Source organism: Apodemus sylvaticus, chromosome 13 (genome assembly GCF_947179515.1).
Source record: "Apodemus sylvaticus chromosome 13, mApoSyl1.1, whole genome shotgun sequence".
NCBI lineage: Eukaryota > Metazoa > Chordata > Mammalia > Rodentia > Muridae > Apodemus > Apodemus sylvaticus.
Window position 1 is genome coordinate 71870754 of NC_067484.1, and position 18128 is coordinate 71888881.

The window sequence follows — 18128 nt, forward strand, 5'->3', positions numbered from 1 at the left end:
AATGCCCAGGTGAGCCGTGGGGCCGGTCCTGGTCCTTAGACATCAACATGTCCCCGGACCAGGGATGTACACCTGGCTTATGTGGTCACAGACCCCTGCTACTGCAGACCTCTGACCTAGATGTGGCCCCTGTGGCAGCACAGGCCAGGACCCCACCTACTGTGGTCCCAGGTGGCATCACACATCGAGCTGTTCCTCACCAGTCTCCAGTCCTGCCTCTCTTCATTGTGCCCACATCCTTCTGTTTCTCTTTCTCTTCCATTTCTCTACCACTTACTTGTTCCTCTTAGTGTCACCCGGGGTCTCTCAGTGTCTGGAGTTGTTTTAGGAGTGGTCTCAGGAGTGCTGTACCCAACTTGTGCATGTTGGGTCCTCCCGAGGATGTCCCCACATCCCCCAGGGCCTACACAGCGCCAGACTGCGGCTCTTCGCAGGCTAGCTCCCTGTCTGGGCCCTTTGGCGCTGGTCTGGTGGCGTCTCGGGTTTGCTCCCCGCCTGGTTCACCTGAGTCAGTCTTGGGCCCACGCAGCCCTGGAGGTCCGCGAGCGTTCTTCCAGTCTCTGGCTTGCTTCCGGTCCTGGGAGCCAGCCAAGCCTGCCTGGTGCCAGACTGGTGGTGGTCTCGGGCTTACATTTTTCAAGGAACGTTGGGCTACTAATTATTCAGATGTTTGTAGCTCAGAACACTGAGCATAGACATCTGCCACCTCTCTTCTCTGCCACCTACTGCCACACGTGTGACAGGGCAGCGACATCTGCAATACCTCTAGGAGCCAGAAGGGGGCGTCGGATCCTCTGATTCTAGAGTTTCAGATGGTTAGGAGACACCATGTGGGTGCTGGGTCATCTTTCCAGCCCCAAGGTATCCTAAGAAAACTTCCAGGCCTTAGATTTTTAATAGCTGAAGGCAGCACAATCTTTACTGAGCAGTTAACCTCGGAGCTGTTGACGAATACTGGGAAGACCCCAAAGCCTCTTACTTGTTTTGTAAATGTAGAACAGTGAGAAAATCTGCTGTAGCCTACACATTGCTAGGCAAATGGCTAGCCGAGGTGCCATCAAAGCCCTGGTGAGCGGGCTCTCAGCATTGCACGTTCCTGTCACAGAGTTCTGGCTCCTGACAGCCCTTCCCACCAGTGCCCTACCCTAAACCTCTCCAGCCCCTGAGCTTCCCTTCCTTCCACCAGCTTCTGATTCCTAGACAACTCGCCATTTTTCTCTTGTTCCTCTTGGTTTCCGTGCACTCTCTTGGCCTCTTGGTTCCTGGTCCCCTCTTCTGGCCTCTCCTTTCTCTCCTATTTCTCTTTCTCTCCCCCATCCCCCACCCCTCCCTGGGCCTGGTTCAGTCTGGATCCTTACAGTTCCATCTGTCTGTGTACTCCTTCGCTCTCTGTCTCTTTGTCTCTGTCTCTCTGTCTCTCTCTCTCTCTCTCTCTCTCTCTCTCTCTCTCTCTCTCTCTCTCTCACATCTACAATAATACCTGATAGGTTATTTCTCTGCTGTCTGTGAAATTAGCCAGTTCAAGCCAGATTAGATTATATTAAAAGCAGGTTTATTGGGAAGCTGTTTTCAGGTGGTCGTGTTCACTGGTCCCTTGGACCAAGGCCAGGGAAGTAGCCATGGGGAAAGGGGAGAGGGAAGGAAAGGGGTGCGCATGCGCAGAAGAGAAAGCGAGGGGAGAGAGAGAGAGAGAGAGAGAGAGAGAGAGAGAGAGAGAGAGAGAGAGAGAGAGAGATTATATAGGGAGCATCCTCTAGGTAGACCTGGAGGCCACGTCTGCCTTGGTATGTAAGATATGCATCTCTGTGGGTCTGTATTTCTACCTCACTGCTGGGAGGAGCCAGAGCTCTGCTGGGATGTCGCTCAGGGAAGGCAGAAGGCAATCTAGGATAGAGGTTCCAGTCCGTGTTCTTGTGGGCAGGAATCAGTGAGATCTGGGACGGATGCCGTGGTTCTCAAACTCCTGTGTACCCAGACACAGCTGGGAAACTCGAGGCGTTGATAATGGTGGTCCCCGTCCTCCCGTGTGCCCAGATGATGCTGGCGACCTCGAGGAGTTAGGAACAGGGGTGCAAGGGACAAGGTAGAATCTGGCTTGTCTCTGAATGAGTGCCAGAGCACTGGAGGAGCTGGAAGAGACGCCTTGTCTGGGAAATCTAGGCATAGCTTTTTGATACACCTCCCGCCCCTCCTCCCCACAGCGGAGATCATTGACGAAGGAGAAGATCATTGCTTGTCCAAACTGCTGTATTCACGGCAGATGAGGATGCATATGTCTTATCCAGGATAAATCAGGGATTAAATACCAAGGGATGCCCTGGAAGGGAGACTCGTTCTCTAGTGCCTATCTAGACACCTCATTCGCATGGAGAACTCTAGGTTTTCATGTGAGGTGACCAGTTGTCAAGGTCCTCTTAGTGCGGGGTGTGGTCAGGACGGGCAGTCTGGCCAGGAGAGGATTCTAATGCCTACCACTCTCAATGATGAGATTTAACAGGTTTTGAATCTGCTTTGACCTTACCAGTTCTCTCTGGTGGCTCGGTTCCACTTGTCCCACAGACCTCAGTCCCTTGTCCTGGGGTCTGAAGCCAAACATAAAGGAAGTTGGACACTTAACAAAATGTTCATTAGTTATTTTATTTCTTCTTTTGAAAAACCCTCTGTTCAATTTCATCATACATATTTTTTGGTTGGGTTGTTTTTTTGATATTTAGCTACTTGAGTTCTTGGTGTATTCTAAATATTGATCGTCTCTTCAGTATATAGACAAAAGGATTTTTTCCAGTCCAGTAAGTAGGCCTCTGAGTTACTCAGTTGGCAGCAGCCTTTGCTATATATAAGCTTTTTAGTTTCGTGAGGTCCTATTTGCCAGTTTTTGGTCTGCGTGCAGGTGAGCATCTTGGACTTACTTTGTAAGGTGTTCTTCACTGAGCTACAGCCCAGAGTGTAGTCTTTTAATAAGTTTATTCCCAGTTAAAAAACAAACACATTTTAATAAGTCTGGGTGTGAAAGAAAAATGAATTTTAAAAATGATCAAGGTAGGTGGCTGGAGAGATGACTCAGTGGTTAAGAACACCGACTGCTCTTCCAGAGGTCCTGAGTTTAATTCCCAGCAACCACATGGTGGCTCACAACCATCTGTAATGGGATATGATGGCCTCTTCTGGTATGTCTGAAGATATGACAGTGTAGCCATATATTTAAATTAAATAAAATCTTTTTTTAAAAAGTGGACAAGGTAGTACAATGTGCTTCTTGTTACTGTATTATGGTTTGTTTGAACTTGGAAGCCTAAGAGAGGACTTCAGGAGATGGAGGGGTAGGGGAGGGAGAGGAAAGGAGGGGGAGAGGGAGGGAGAGGGAAGGGGAAGGGGAGGGGAAAGGGGGGGAGGGAAGGGGGAAGGGAGAGGGAGGGGGAGGGAGAGGGAAGTAGGGAGAGAGGGAGGGAGAGGGAGAGGAAGGGGGAGGGAGGGAGAGGGAGGGGAGGGAGGGGAAGAGAGGGGGAAGGGAAGGGAGAGAGAGCTTCTCAGGAGAGGAGCGTGCTGGGACCAGATATGGCTTTAAGAAAGGGAGACAGAGGTGGGCAGATCTCTATGAGTTCAAGGCCAGCCAAGGCTATATACGTATATATGGTGACCTTGTCTCAGAAAACAAATAAACAAAGGTGGTGGTGGTGGTGTGTGTGTGTGGGGGGTGAATGACAGAAATATAGACTATTCCAAACACATTAGGTGCCAGTTTGTGTAAATTCAAAGCCTAGTTCTTTTTGAACAAGGCTCTCTCAAAATTTCCAGATCTGGCTGGTCTTGGAAGTGTATGGCAGGACAGAGAACTTTAGTTGAGGGTGCTTCCATGGCCCGGCTCTCTCTGTCCTCCCGATGGGGTGTCCTTCCCAACAGTCAGTCCTTTTCCATCTACAATGGTCAGAGTTCCTTCTTCTAGCATGGAATGCTGACCTATAACCCAGTCTCAAAACATTGATGCCGCTGGACACAGGAGCAGGTGTCTGCCCACAACAGCTGACAGCACTGGGTGCGCATTTCCACACAGAGCATCACCGTGGTCTGCAGAAGACAGCACATCACCGCACAGGAACCGCCCCCATGTTCACAGACAAGGAGGACAATGAGCCAGCTGTGTGAGGACTCGCTGATTGTCCTGCCGTATGACTGCAGGGACAGCCTCTGGCACCACAGACGGCTTAAATGGGTGACAACATCTCCCTCTCTGGAAACTGTCTGTGTAGTTTGTACAGTTTGAGTCGATGGGAAGAAAGGCTAGTGTGTATCAATCAAAGTGGAAACGGGGTGCATGGAGACACCCTGGCCTCTCACTAACCCATCTGGAATGGAGGGACCCATACATTATCATCAGGAGCCGGGGCTTGAGGCCTGGCTGGCTTACAGTGACCTGGCCCTCAGTATCAAGAAGGGCAGCCCTGGGTGTTGAACCAGATGTAAGCCTGCACTCACAGATGTGCTTCCTCTGATCTGCTCTCGATTGGCTGTGACGAGCAGTGGAAGTGGGGCTGCTTTGTGCTCCGATTGACATTCCCAGCTTCCTTTCCCAAATCACACTGGAGCCTCGGAAAGCTGACCTCGCCCAAGGGCAGTCAGCTGCAGCTGCAGAGGCTGCTGCCTCTTTACTCTCAGCCTAGCCTGTCTTCCACAGATGACCCCGCCCTCCACACTGTCAGGGATCCATCAGCACGATCTGCTGACCCAGCAAACACTCATTCACATCCTTTGATCACGTTCCAAGGTTTCTTTCACCTTTATAATTTCATGACTCTGAAATTTGGTCTGACTGTCAGTCCAAGGATATATACCTTATCTGTATTGCTTAAAAGCCTGGGCATTTTAAGCTAATGTGGGTGTAGTGAGCTCTGGCAGGCTGCTTTTCTTTCTTTCCTCCATTAGTTTGTAGCAGGCAATCCTTGGTTGCCATGGAGATTCACATCCCTTAATGATACACTGTGCAGGGGAAAGAGGTGGAGATGGTGGTGGGTATGAGAGTCTTCTCTTTCCCTCTGTCCCCCAGGTGCTCTTCAGTGCCGCAAAGGACTAGATCAGGCTGCCAATCAATCTCTCCAGATACACCAACTTGAGAGTGGCTGCCAAGATTTAAATTTCTACTGAGAGTTCCAGTGCATACGTGGGAACCCCAAGAAAGGCTATTTTCAACCTGCGAAAGTGTTCTGCACCAGGTCTCATGGGACTTAATTAAATGAATGCGTTCTCACTGGTAAGGGCTTTCATTTCTAAGTTCTCTCACCTCAAATGAGCATCCTCTCTGCAAAGCCACCCTACTTTAAAACTGCCTTGCTCTCACAAACTTGACGCTAGCGCTCTCTGCCTGCTCTCCCTGCTGGGAGGGACCATGCTCTGCCTGGACCCTGATGGCACCGAGGGTCAGTGAGGTAATCCAAGGGTTGTCCTCTTCTGGGGAGCTTGAAGCTGTGAGATGGAGAACCCAGGCTGTCCCTTTGCATACACACACACACACACACACACACACACACACACAAACATAGGCCAGTAGTTCTTAGCCTGTGAGTTGTGACCCCTTGAGGAGTGAAATGATTATTTCACAGCGGTTGCCTAAGACCATCAGCCAAGCAGATATGTACATCGTGTTCACAACAGAAGCAAAGTTACAGTTAAGTAGCAATGAAAATAACCTTATGGTTGGGGGGTCACCATGACATGAGGAGCTGTATTCAGGGGTGGCAGGGATAGGAAGGCTGAGAACCGGTGGCCTAGGCCAGAGAAGGTTGGGTGTGCTTCTTGGTCACTTTCTAACTTACTTATTTTTTTAAATATTTACTTATTTTTATTTTGCATGCCTGATGTTCTCAGATGCCAGAAAAGGCTCCAGATCGTCCTGGAACTATAAAGTTTTGGATGGTTCTGAACAAAACCATGTGGTGCTGGGATCCAATTGCCACTCTTATGCATTAACAGTGATTATAAGTACTGTAACTACCCCGGCGTCTCTCTCCGGCCCCCTCTCTTGATCTGGAGCATGGGGATTTGGCTAGCTTAGCTGGGCAGTGGGTTCCAGGAGTCTACCTGGCTCTGCAGCCCCCCATCCGACTCCCAGCCCTGGGCTTGTAGGCATGGGCTACTGAACTAGCTTCTCTGTGTGCTGGGGACCGCAGCTCAGGGCTTCCTGCTTTCACAGCAAGTATGTCACCCACTGAGTCACTGTCCCAGCCCTGCAGTGCAGTGTGAAATGGTGACCAAACATGAAGCAGGGAGCTGGAGACAGATGAATGTGCAGAACTAAGTTAATATGCTAGAGTCGCCATATCTCGGTCTTTTCTCCTCCCTATCTTGCCATTTCAAATTCCCACATTGTTAAAATTCAATTGAAAGAAGTAACTGAATGTGTGTGTGTGTGTGTGTGTGTGTGTGTGTGTATGAGAGAGAGAGAGAGAGAGAGAGAGAGAGAGAGAGAGAGAGAGAGAGAGAAAGTTAATAGAATGTAGGTGGACAGAGGTGTGCAGTGTAAAACCATACCATCTCTCTATATTTAGAATTTTAATTATAAATTTTGGAAAGTAATTAAATAACTAAAGCCAAGTGCACATATGGGCCCTGCAAAGTCCACAGTCAAGACTTACTTGACCATTCAATAAATATCGAATCATTTGAAAGCATATAAACACCTGAAGACTTCACATAAAAATTAGGAGTTTTGCCAGGTATGGTGATCTATGTCTACAATCCTAGCACCCAAGAAAGGAGAGGTAGGATTGCAAATCTGAGATTAGCTTGGCTTGTTTAGTAATACTCTATCTAAAACAGCAGCAGCAGCAGCAACAACAAATGTCGGGACAGGAGAGATGGTTCAGCGGTTAAGAGCACAAGAGCACAAGCTACTCTTGTAGAGGACCCAGACTTAATTCCTAGCACTCACGTGATGCTTCACAACATCTGTAACACTGGTGCGAGGGGATCTAACACCTTCTTCTGACCTTGGGCACCAAGCATCCGTGTAGTGAACAAAATGAAGGTCAAACACACACACACACACACACACACACACACACACACACACACACACACACACAATATATAAAGAGGGGGATGGAAATATGGCTCAGAGATTAAGAGCACTGGCTGCTCTTCCAGAGGTCCTGAGTTCAATTCCCAGCAACCCTGTGGTCGTTCATAACCATCTGCAATGAGATCTGCTGCCCTCTTCTGGCCTGGAGGCATACATGCAGGCAGGACACTATACATAATCTTTTTTTAAAAAAATAATAAAAAGGGTGCTGGTGAGATGGCTCAGTGGTTAAGAGCACAGAATGCTCTTCTGAAGGTTCTGAGTTCAAATCCCAGAAACCACATGGTGGCTCACAACCATCTTTAATGAGATCTGACGCCCTCTTCTGGAGTGTCTGAAGACAGCTGCAGCGTGCTTACATATAATAAATAAATAAATCTTTAAAAAATAATAAAAGAAATATTGCATATACACGTATGTATATGTGGTAAGTAAAAATGTAGAATCTGAATTTCCAACTTTTCTAGATAAATCAGGAGACCAGCCAGCCCTGAACTGTCGCATGGCAGCCGTCAGCTGCCGTTGAGTGGCAGCCGTCTCTTTTCTCCGGATCCTATACTAATTCCCCACGTAGTATGCTACTTGAACGAACCAGCTTCTTGGCTGGTGAAGCCGAGCTGGTGCAAACTGAAAAAGAGCGAAAGTCATGAAAAGGGTCGCTGAAGTCTGTCAGGGTGGCGTGTGCACACACATCCTGTCACGTACAAGTGATCTTCTATATTAGCCCGCGCTTTGTATGGTTGAGGGCCGAAGTCAAAGCCACTGCCTCCTCCTTCCGGTCTCGAGGGCCGAAGTCAAAGCCACTGCCTCCTCCTTCCGGTCTCAGCCTAAGATGCTTCGTGGGGCCACACCACCAGGCTGAGCGATTCACAGATTCACAATCGTCTCTGGGCTTGCCTGGATCAAAGGGGAAAATGTTGGGGCCCGCGGAGCTGGGTTGCACTTAATTAGAACAGCTGCCTTCATCCGTGTCCCAAGACCGGGTCTCCAGGAATCATCAACAGTCACCATAAAGCTTCGCTCGCTGTCACGTGCCAGGCAGAAAGAGCCCGGCGGAACTCAGATGTCCTAGAGCCTAACTTGATCTGCACACATGGCGGGAAAACAATCTCTTGTTTTGCTTCTTGGCATAAAGGGGGTTTGCAGGCTCAGATCCCTTCTCAGAGAGAACTAGGTGCTTGCCACGGGGTTTAATGTTTCCAAAAATTGATTCCATGCTACCACCACCACCCCGCCCTGACCCTTTCTACTTATGCCTTTACCCAGCAGAGATCTGCATTCAGAATGGTGTCTTCTCGGGCATGTGTGTATGCCTCTGATGTACACGCTGGGTTAGGAGGTCCTAGGGAGAAGCTACATTTATTCAGTTCTAGCAGTGCATCATGGGTACAGCAAGGAGTTGGGTGTGTCCTTGCTGAAGCCTGTGGTGAGGGCAGACTTGGGTCCCATCATCTTTCCTGCTTTCCTTCTAGTGTTTTTTTTTTTTGTTTTTGTTTTTTTTTGTTGTTGTTGTTGTTTTTTTTTTTTTTTAAATCAGCTTGGGACACAATCCGTACGTCCTTCCATGGCCAGCTAGTTCTCACAAGACCGGGTCCTTCCTTCTCTTCCAACCCCATTTCCCTTTCCTTCCCACGCTTCAGCCGCACAGGCGTGGTCTTTGCGTTTCTGAATCACCCAGGCCTGCCCTTGTCACCTGTGTTCCCCTGACTTGGCTGTTCTTGCCCGGGGTTTAGCGTTTGCATTCAGGTTTCAGAACACATGACAGCTCCTCCGAGGCCCTCTCTGACCACCACACTCTCTTCTGTACATCCGGGTACAGTAACCGAGTTATTTTAAATTACTGTTATTAACAAAATTCTCATTTGCTTGCTTAATATCTTTTCCACTTGAGTGCAAACTCCACAGAAACAGAAACTGTGCCCCCTGTTCACTGCGGAGGTCCTCAGACCTAGAACAAAAAAAATATATGTCCCATGAAAACAAGAGAAACCCAATAAGTAGGCCACTGGCATTCTCCTGAACGCTGTGTGTGTGTGTGTGTGTGTGTGTGTGTGTAGGGGGGCCATTTACGCATGTTTAATAGTCATCTAGTTTGTTTGAGTCCGCCTTCAAGAATAGCATTTTTTGATTCCATAAATGTAGATGTCAATATTAAAATAAAGCTGAAGGAAAGGAAGGTTTGGATTTGACCACTCAGCGATTTCCTTAACCATCAGTTTTAAAGAACTTTAATGACAAACAAGGCAAGGTTGCCCCCTAGTGTTCAGACATAAGGTTGTAGGTGTGACAGCTATAATAATACCTTTACAACAATGGTGTGTCTATACAAAGGCAAACTTCTACAGCTTGCTATAGTACAGACTGAATTCGCCACAGAACACCCCCCGCCACACACACACAGACACAGACACACACACACACACAGTATCACTTCACATGCATTCTTTCAGTTCTAGTGTTTCTGCCAAGAGTTGAGATACTGTCATTGTCAGCTATTAAAGAAACCTGAGCCAACCAGGAGACTTCCAGCTCAGACAGACCATCTTAAGTTACACTGGTCCCCTCCACCATCAGGATACTCTGCATATAACAGTCAATGAAACTGGGTCTAAGGAAGGTGGCAACCTGCCACATCTGGATGGGGACTTTCCCTCTGGGGTTTAGATGAGATTAGGTGTGTCCAGAGTGGTTGGGCCACAGACTTCCCTCAAAAATTAACAACACCCTAAAGCACTTAGCCTGGAAGGAGTACAACCAAGCACAGTGCTTACCAGACGGGGCCGTGCTGGGCAGGCCTGGCATTTCCCCTCCTGAGCCACACTGAAGACTGGCAAGACAAGGACAGCCTGAAAGTGAGCCGGAGGGGTGGCTCTGGAGGGGTGGCTCTGGAGGGAACCGCTTCGTAAAGAGCCCAGGGTACTTACTGGTTCCTCAGATAACCCTCAGGACACAAGGGCCTTTGAAACGATAGAAAATGCGTGGTGAGGTGAGCAGGCAGAGGGTGAGAATTACCATGGTGACCAAAGTATCCTCCTCTTATAGTTTCTCTTGAGTTTTGAGTTCAAAGGCCGGTGGGGCACAGGCCATTACAGGCCAGCCAGCAAGGTTCATTTACAGCTGCCTCTGTTTACAGCTTCCTGAGGAGGGGAAGCAATGCCCCCTGCCTTGGAAGACACGCCAAATGCCTTTCATGCCTACTGTTTTCTTCTACACACTAACACAGCGTTCTGTTTTCACTCTAAGATGTAATTTGTTTTGGTCGGAGAGTCTAACTCTGTAGCTCAAGGTGGCCTGGAACTCACTATGTAGCCTGGGCCAGCTTCAGACGCCGGGCTGAGAGAAAATGCAAAATTAACTTAAAGAAGACGGGGTTTATTCTGACTCTTAGTTCAGTGGCTGGTTTTCCTCAACTTGACTCATCTCGGAAGAGGGAATCTCCACAGAGGAATTGCCTGCATCATATTGGTCTGTAGACATGTCTGTGGGGCATTTTCTTGGTTGTTAATTGTGGGTGATGCTCTCGCTGGACTGCTGGGCCTGAGCTGTCTAAGTCACTAAGTCACGTTCCCTTAGTGTTTTACTTCAGTGAGCCTTCCGGCTCCTCCCTCAGCTTCTCTCTGAACTGGGCTGTAACCTGTGACTCAGATAAGCCCTTTGCTCCCCCAAGTTGATTCTGGTTGGTGTTTTTCACAGAAAGAGAAGAGTTGAACAGTGGGTGGCAGGAGTCAGTCTGGTGGGAGCTTGAAGGGACTGGTCTCAGCACCCCAGTCAGGAAGCCAGGAGCAGTGAACGTACTCTGCCCTCAGCTCCTCTCTGTTCCTACAGCCCAGGGTCCTACACAGGAATGGTGCCGCTCACAGTGGGTGGGGCTTCCCATCCCAGTGAACACGCTCAGTGCCTCTCCACAGGTGCCCAGAGGCCATCTTACAGGTGGCTCCATCAAGCTGACAACACTAACTATGACAGCACTGAACCTAAGTTGTAAACAATTTTAGTAATACTGACCCTTCCTACCCATGAGCACTGGGTGTTTTCCCATTTTTTGTGTCCTCTTTGATTTTGCTTATTAGCATTTTATAATTCTAGTTGAAAAGGCCAGTCCCCTCTTCCTTTCATTTGCTCATAGGTAATTTGATCTTCTAATACATGTGTCTGTGTGACGCGGTCTCAGGAGGAGCTTAGTAGCCAACTTGTTCTGCCCTAAAGATCTGTATTTAAAATTTTAAAATTACATTATCGCTGTTACTATTGTTACTGTTGAGGTTATTATTATTGTTATTATAGTTGTGTGTGCATGTATTTGTGTGCTGTAGTATATGTGTTGTGTGGAAGTCGGAAGACAACTTTTGGGAGTTGGTTCTCTTTCCATGCTGATGTGGCTACCGGGGATCCAACTCGGCTTGTCAGCTTGGTAGCAGGCTCCTTCTCCTGCTGAGCCATCTCCCTGTCCCTTGAGATCACAGATACTTTTTAAATATTCATTTTTAATTATGTGTGTGCATGTGGGTGTGTGGGTGTGTGTTCACATGTGTGCATGCTATGTATGCATGCGTGTCTGTGTGTTTGGGTGTGTTCACATGCTTGTGTGCATGCTATGTGTGCATGTGTGTCTCTGTGTGTGGGTATGTTCACATGCTTGTGTGCAAACTATGTGCACGTGTGTCTGTGTGTGTGGGTGTGTTCACATGCTTGTGTGCATGCTATGTGTGTGTGTCTGTGTGGGGGGTGTGTTCACATGCTTGTGTGCATGCTATGTGTGCATGTGTGTCTGTGTGTGGGGGTGTGTTCACATGCTTGTGTGCTAGCTATGTGCATGTGTGGCTGGGTGTGTGGGTATGTGTGTTCACATGCTTGTGTGCTAGCTATGTGCATGTGTGTCTGTGTGTGTGTATGTTCACATGCTTGTGTGCATGCTATGCATGCATGTCTGGGTGTGTGGGTATGTATGTTCACATGCTTGTGTGCATGCTATGTGTGTGTGTCTGTGTGGGTGTGGGGTGTGTTCACATGCTTGTGTGCATGCTATGTGCATGTGTGTCTGTGTGTGTGTTCACATGCTTGTGTGCATGCTTTGTATGCATGTGTGTCTGGGTGTGTGGGTATGTATGTTCACATGCTTGTGTGCATGCTATGTGTGCATGTGTGACTGGGTCTGTGGGTATGTGTGTTCACATGCTTGTGTGCATGCTATATGTGCATGTATGTCTGTGTGTGGGTATGTTCACATGCTTATGTGCATGCTATGTGTGCATGTGTGTCTGTGTGTGTGGGTGTGTTCACATGCTTGTGTGCATGCTATGTGTGCATGTGTGTCTGTGTGTGGGGTGTGTTCACATGCTTGTGTACATGCTATGTGTGCATGTGTGTCTGGATGTGTGGGTATGTGTGTTCACATGCTTGTGTGCATGCTATGTGTGCATGTATGTCTGTTTGTGTGGGTGTGTTCACATGCTTGTGTGCATGCTATATGTGCATGTGTGTCTGTGTGTGGGGGTGTGTTCACATGCTTGTGTGCATGCTATGTGTGTGTCTGGGTGTGTGGGTATGTGTGTTCACATGCTTGTGTGCATGCTATGTGTGTGTCTGGGTGTGTGGGTATGTGTGTTCACATGCTTGTGTGCATGCTATGTGTGTGTGTGTCTGTGTGTGTGTGTGGTGTGTTCACATGCTTGTGTGCATGCTATGTATGCATGTGTGTCTCTGTGTGTGGGTGTGTATGTTTGCATGCTTGCCAGCCCCTCCAGAGGTGAGAAGAGGGTGTGGGACCCCTGTAGCTGGAGTCACTGCAGCTGTGAGCCTCCTGACATGGGTGCTGGGAACTGAGCTACGTCCTCTGCAAGAGCAGGAAGCCATAGTTCCAGCCTAAGACTCGTAGTTAAGGAAGGGAGGGTCGGCCTGTCCCAGCTTGGGGTCATGCCAGCCCTTGGCTGGTGTGGCATGAACGTTGTCTCTTCAGAAAGTACCTCAGGGATATAGCTGGAAATCAAGCAGTTTTGCTAAAAGTACAAATAGGAGCATCCTAGGTTTTCCCTAATGGCTGTTGTCAAGACTATTTCTACATCCGTTTTCTAAAGTGAAAAAAAAAAAAAGACTTTAACTCGCTGCAGTGTCTGGCAGCTCCCATGTTTCCTGGGGATTACTTCACTGCCTCAGAACACCCCCCACCCACCCGGGATCTTGCATTCTGTGGAGTATAAGTTACATTGACCCAGCGACATATTCTCTTCATGCTTCCAGGTGTGCAGCCAACCAGGGGTCACAACATTAAGGGAAACTGATTCTGCCTCCCATAGCAGCTGGCAGAGCTCCTCAGCTAGGGGTCGGGGCAGGACTGTTGACTCGCTTGACTTGTGCAGGTCTTTTGCAGGCAAGCACAGTTGCTGTGACTCACGAGTGTCCAGAAGACCCTGCTTCATCCAGTCCTTGCTGCCTCTTAACAGTCCTCCCCATCCCCTCCTCTGCCCTCTTAGCAGTCCTCCCCATCCCCTCCTCTGTCCTCTTAACAGTCCTCCCCATCCCTTCCTCTGTTCTCTTAACAGTCCTCCCCATCCCTTCCTCTGTCCTTTTAACAGTCCTCCCCATCCCCTCCTCTGTCCTCTTAACAGTCCTCCCCATCCCCTCCTCTGTGACGTTTCCTGAGCCTTTTGGAGAGAGAGTGTGTGTCTTAGTTAGGGTTTCCATTGCTCTGAAGAGACACCCTGACCAAAACAGCTCTTATAAGGACAGCATTTAATTGCAGCTGGCTTACGGGTTCAGCGGTTTAGTCCACTGTTATCAAGGCGGGAAGGTGGGAAGCCTCGATGCATCCAGGCAGGCATGATGTTGGAGGAGCTGAGAGTTCTACATCTTCATCTGAAGGCTGCTGGGAGAAGTCTGGCTCCCATGTGGCTAGGAGGAGGGTCTCAAAGCTCACCGGCACAGTGACACACTTCTTCCAACAAGGCCTCATCTCCTCACAGTGCCACTCCCTGGGCCCAGCATATTCAAGCCATCGCAGTGTGATAGGCATCATTTATGGCGAGCACCCCGCAGACACTTGTTCTCGGCATGCTGACCAGCTGTGAGCTTTGCCTTAACTGTCGTCCACTGCACAAAGACACTTCTTTGACGAGGTCTAAGAATTGTGCTCATCTATGGGTGTAGAGATATGAATTTAGAGGGCAGTTTGATACTGTTGTCTGTGTAAAAGACATTAACTTCACCCCTGGAGCCTATGAGTTCTGTGATGGTTTGAATATGCTTAGCCAACCGGAAGTGGCACTATTAGGAGGTGTGATCTTTTTGGAGAGGGTGTGGCCTAATTAGAAGTCTGTCACTGTGAGGTTGGGGTTTGAGTCTCCTCCTGTGTGCAGGCTCCATCCAGTGTGGAAGAGAGCCTCCTCCTGGCTGCCTGCAGAAGCTAGTCTCCCCTTGGCTGCCTTTGGATCAAGATGTAGAACTCTTGGCTCCTCTAGCATCATGTCTGCCTGCACAATGCCATATTTCCCACCATGATGATAACAGACTGAACCTCTGAAAATGATTTTTTTTTCAAGACAGGGTTTCTCTGTGTAGCCTTGGCTGTCCTGGAACTCACTCTGTAGACCAGGCTGGCCTCGAACTCAGAAATATACCTGCCTCAAGTGCTGGGATTAAAGGCGTGCGCCACCACTGCCTGGCTCAAACCTTATTTTTAATGATGGTTCTTAAACACTTTAACCTCCTTTCTAGCCCATCACCCACCAGAGGTAGTAAAAAACTAAGGATGGGGGAAGTGGACCTGTTTAGAAATGGTTCTTTGGAGCGAATCCCATCTACATTGTCGGGAAACAGCTGCTCAGTCCACAGGTCAGCAGCAGCTTGATCCACTCACAAACACTTCACGGATACACCATCAGTCCAGTTCAGTAGTGTCAGCCTAGCGGCAGCACGACCTAACAGGGACAGCCAGGCCTCAGCCAAATCGGCACTAGTCAGCAGGAGGGTCCAGGACCAACAGGGACGCCAGGAAAAGTTCTTGGCAGTGCCTCTCTCATCAAAGTGAAGATCCTCGAAGACCAATGAAGATGGGAGACCATTAGCATTTAGTTATGCAAGTCGAGCCAAGCCTCAAGCCCCTCCCACAGGCCGTTGAGTGCTATTTATCCTCTCTCAAACATCACGTGTCCTCCACGGGTCTTGCCTCGGCACTCGAGTCTGACTTAGCAAACCTCCTCGTGAGTCTGTCTCAGCTGGCATCGCTCTGCCAATCCGCCCGAATCCTCAGAAGTAGCAGGAAGCTGCAGCACACCACCAGAAGCTTTTTTGGTGCATTTCTCTCTGTGGAGTCCAGACAAGAGGAACTCACCTATGCAATGTAAGGTGGACCAATACATGCGCATCATTAGCGAAGAATCTAAATATCACCTGTTTGCCCCAGGAAACACCATCCAACACAACTGACCTTCCAGAGAACCCGTGAGTTTTTACTTCAAGCCCTAATTACATGTTTGCCTGTGTAGGAGTTGCCTGGGTCATGGTGTCTCTTCACACCAATAAACCCTAAGACAAGTTCCAACTATGGACTACTGGCCAGATTTACAGTACGAGGCATATATCTCCTCCTGTACACAGAGCCTGTAAATACAATCAGAAAGCGGTTGGTTTCAACCCCCCCATAAAACTTGTGCCACTATTGCTCTCGTAGGTGTGTCTTGCCAGGTTAGTTCATATTGAAACTCTTAGAGTTCACAGCTGAGTAAGAACATTAGCGACTTTTCTTCCCTCATGAGAATACACAGCATCTGAAAACTATGGAACTATGGAAATTAGCCAGCAGGGAGGAGGCTACCTCAGTAGACTTACTTGATTTCTCTGTGTCTTGTAACCAAAGTAGTACCCTTGGCAGTTAGGTCTTACCATCAAGGTCTGGTGGGCAACTGAGAACACTGTCAGTAGCCTGTATTGTTTTGGGGGTCACTGGAGCCCATCTGACCAGCATCCCAAGGGGCAGTAACCTGCATCTGACACTGAGCATTTTATTTAATAACCGACGGCTTCTGGGAGGAGCATCATCCTTTGCCTAACTCCACTTAAGCTCTTCCATACGAATATATTTGTATATGTATGTGTATGTGTATGTATGTGTATGTATGTATATGTGTATGTATATGTATGTGTATGACATTTATAAAACAGCAACTCTTCATGTGGCTTTTTAAAAGCATCCGTAGTGTTAGCTATCCCTCCTCCTCTGTCCCCTCCTCTGCCCTGCCTGCCATCCTTCTCCCCACTTACCCTTGTCCCCTTAAAGTGTCTGTCTTCTCTTCCTCATGTCCCCTTTCTAGTTTCATGACATATCTATGCACACACACACACACACACACACACACACACACAGACACACACAGAGAGAGAGAGAGAGAGAGACAGACAGACAGACAGACACCTAGGTTCTGCATACAAAAGAAAACACGAAGTATTTATCTGAGCACGGCTTGCTTTCCTTAGCATAACGATTTCCAATTTCATCCATTTTTCCTGCAAATATCAAGATTTATTTTTTTCTGTACAGTCTCAAACCCTCCATCAGTCATGAGTCATGTTGCTCTGTGGGTGTCTAGACTAGTCCCAGTTCTTAGCTACTGTGAGTTGGGTAGCCATACATGTGGATGTGCAGGCATTTCTGTAATATGTTGGCTTATTACATATGTGGGTGTACATCCAGGAGTGGTACATCTGGGTCGTATGTTAACTATACCTTTAGCTTTTGAAGAACCTCCGTACTATGATTTCCAGACTGGCTCCCCACACTTGCACGCTCACCCGCAGTGGGGGGGGGGGGCTCGTCTTTCCCCCACGGCCTCACCAGCATTTCTGTCATATGTGTTTTTGATCATGGGGATTCTAACTGGGGAGAGTCGGAATTTCAAAGCAGTTCTAACCTGAGTTTCCCTGATCGCTAAGGATCACATTTTGGGAACACTTTCAAGTGTACATTTGGTTGTTTATATTCTTCTAAACCAAATGTTCTATTTGCTGGTCCCATTTACCCATGGCTATTTGGTTTTTGATATGTAATTTTTGTAGTTCTCTCTATTTTTATTATTCATCTCTTGTCCGGCGATAGCTTTTCCATTCTATACAGCATGTCTCCATGGTGTGCAGAAGCCCAGGTTTATGGGCTCCTTTATTCATCTATTATTGGAATTATTTCCTACACTGCTGGAGTCCTTTCCAGAAAATCTTTGCATATGTCTTTATCCCGGGTCTCACTATGTAGTCCTGGCTTATCTGGGGCTTGCCGTGTAGCTCAAGCTGACCTTAAACTCAATGGATATCTGCCTGTTCTGCCTCCTGGGTGGTGGGATTTAAGATGTGGACCACCATCCTGACTTCATTTTGAATTGATTTTTGTGAATGAAGAGAGATATGGATTTACTTTTATTCTTCCACATGCAAAGAGAGAGTGTTTCTAGAATTATTTATTAAAATCTCTGTCCTTTCCAGTATATGTTTTGGCATTTTTATAAAAAACACAGGCAGGGAGCTGGAGAGGTGGCTTAGCAATTAGGAGCATAGCAGTTAGGACCATCTGTTGCTTTGACGGAGGACCCAGGTTCAGGACCCAGGTTCAGTTCCTAGCACTAGCATGGCGGGTAACCAAATACAGGAGCTCCAGCTTGGAAAAGATTTTGCCTTAAAGAAGTAAGACACAGCATAGCAGAGGGGGCTTCCTCTGGCTTCCACCCCCACAAACAATAGCAACGCCCCGTTTCTCTTTTCAGCTGACAAAAGCAACACCCTATTTCTTTTTTCAGCTAACAAAAGCAACACCTTATTTCTTTTTTTCAGCTAACAAAAGCAACACCTCATTTCTCGTTTCCGCTTCCATCTGTTTCATTTTCTGTCCTGTGAGCTGGGTCTATTGGTGTCTTTCCAGTAACTTTTTTAATCTTTGTTTTTGTTTTAATTTTTTAAGACAGGGTCTTCTTTTGTAGCTTTGGCTGGCCTGGAGCTCTCTATGTAGACCAGAATGGCCTCAAACACATAGAGACCTGCTATCCTCTACCTCCTCAGTGCTGGGAGTAAAGGCATG

General features: G+C 48.0%; 1 non-coding gene across 1 annotated transcript; it reads right to left on the reverse strand.

Moving 5' to 3' along the window:
- Positions 1-642: 642 nt before the first annotated feature.
- On the reverse strand, positions 643-777 carry LOC127664263 (small nucleolar RNA SNORA17). The gene has a single exon (XR_007973127.1). It is a non-coding gene; the product is annotated as a small nucleolar RNA SNORA17 (small nucleolar RNA).
- Between the last annotated feature and the right edge of the window lie 17351 nt (positions 778-18128).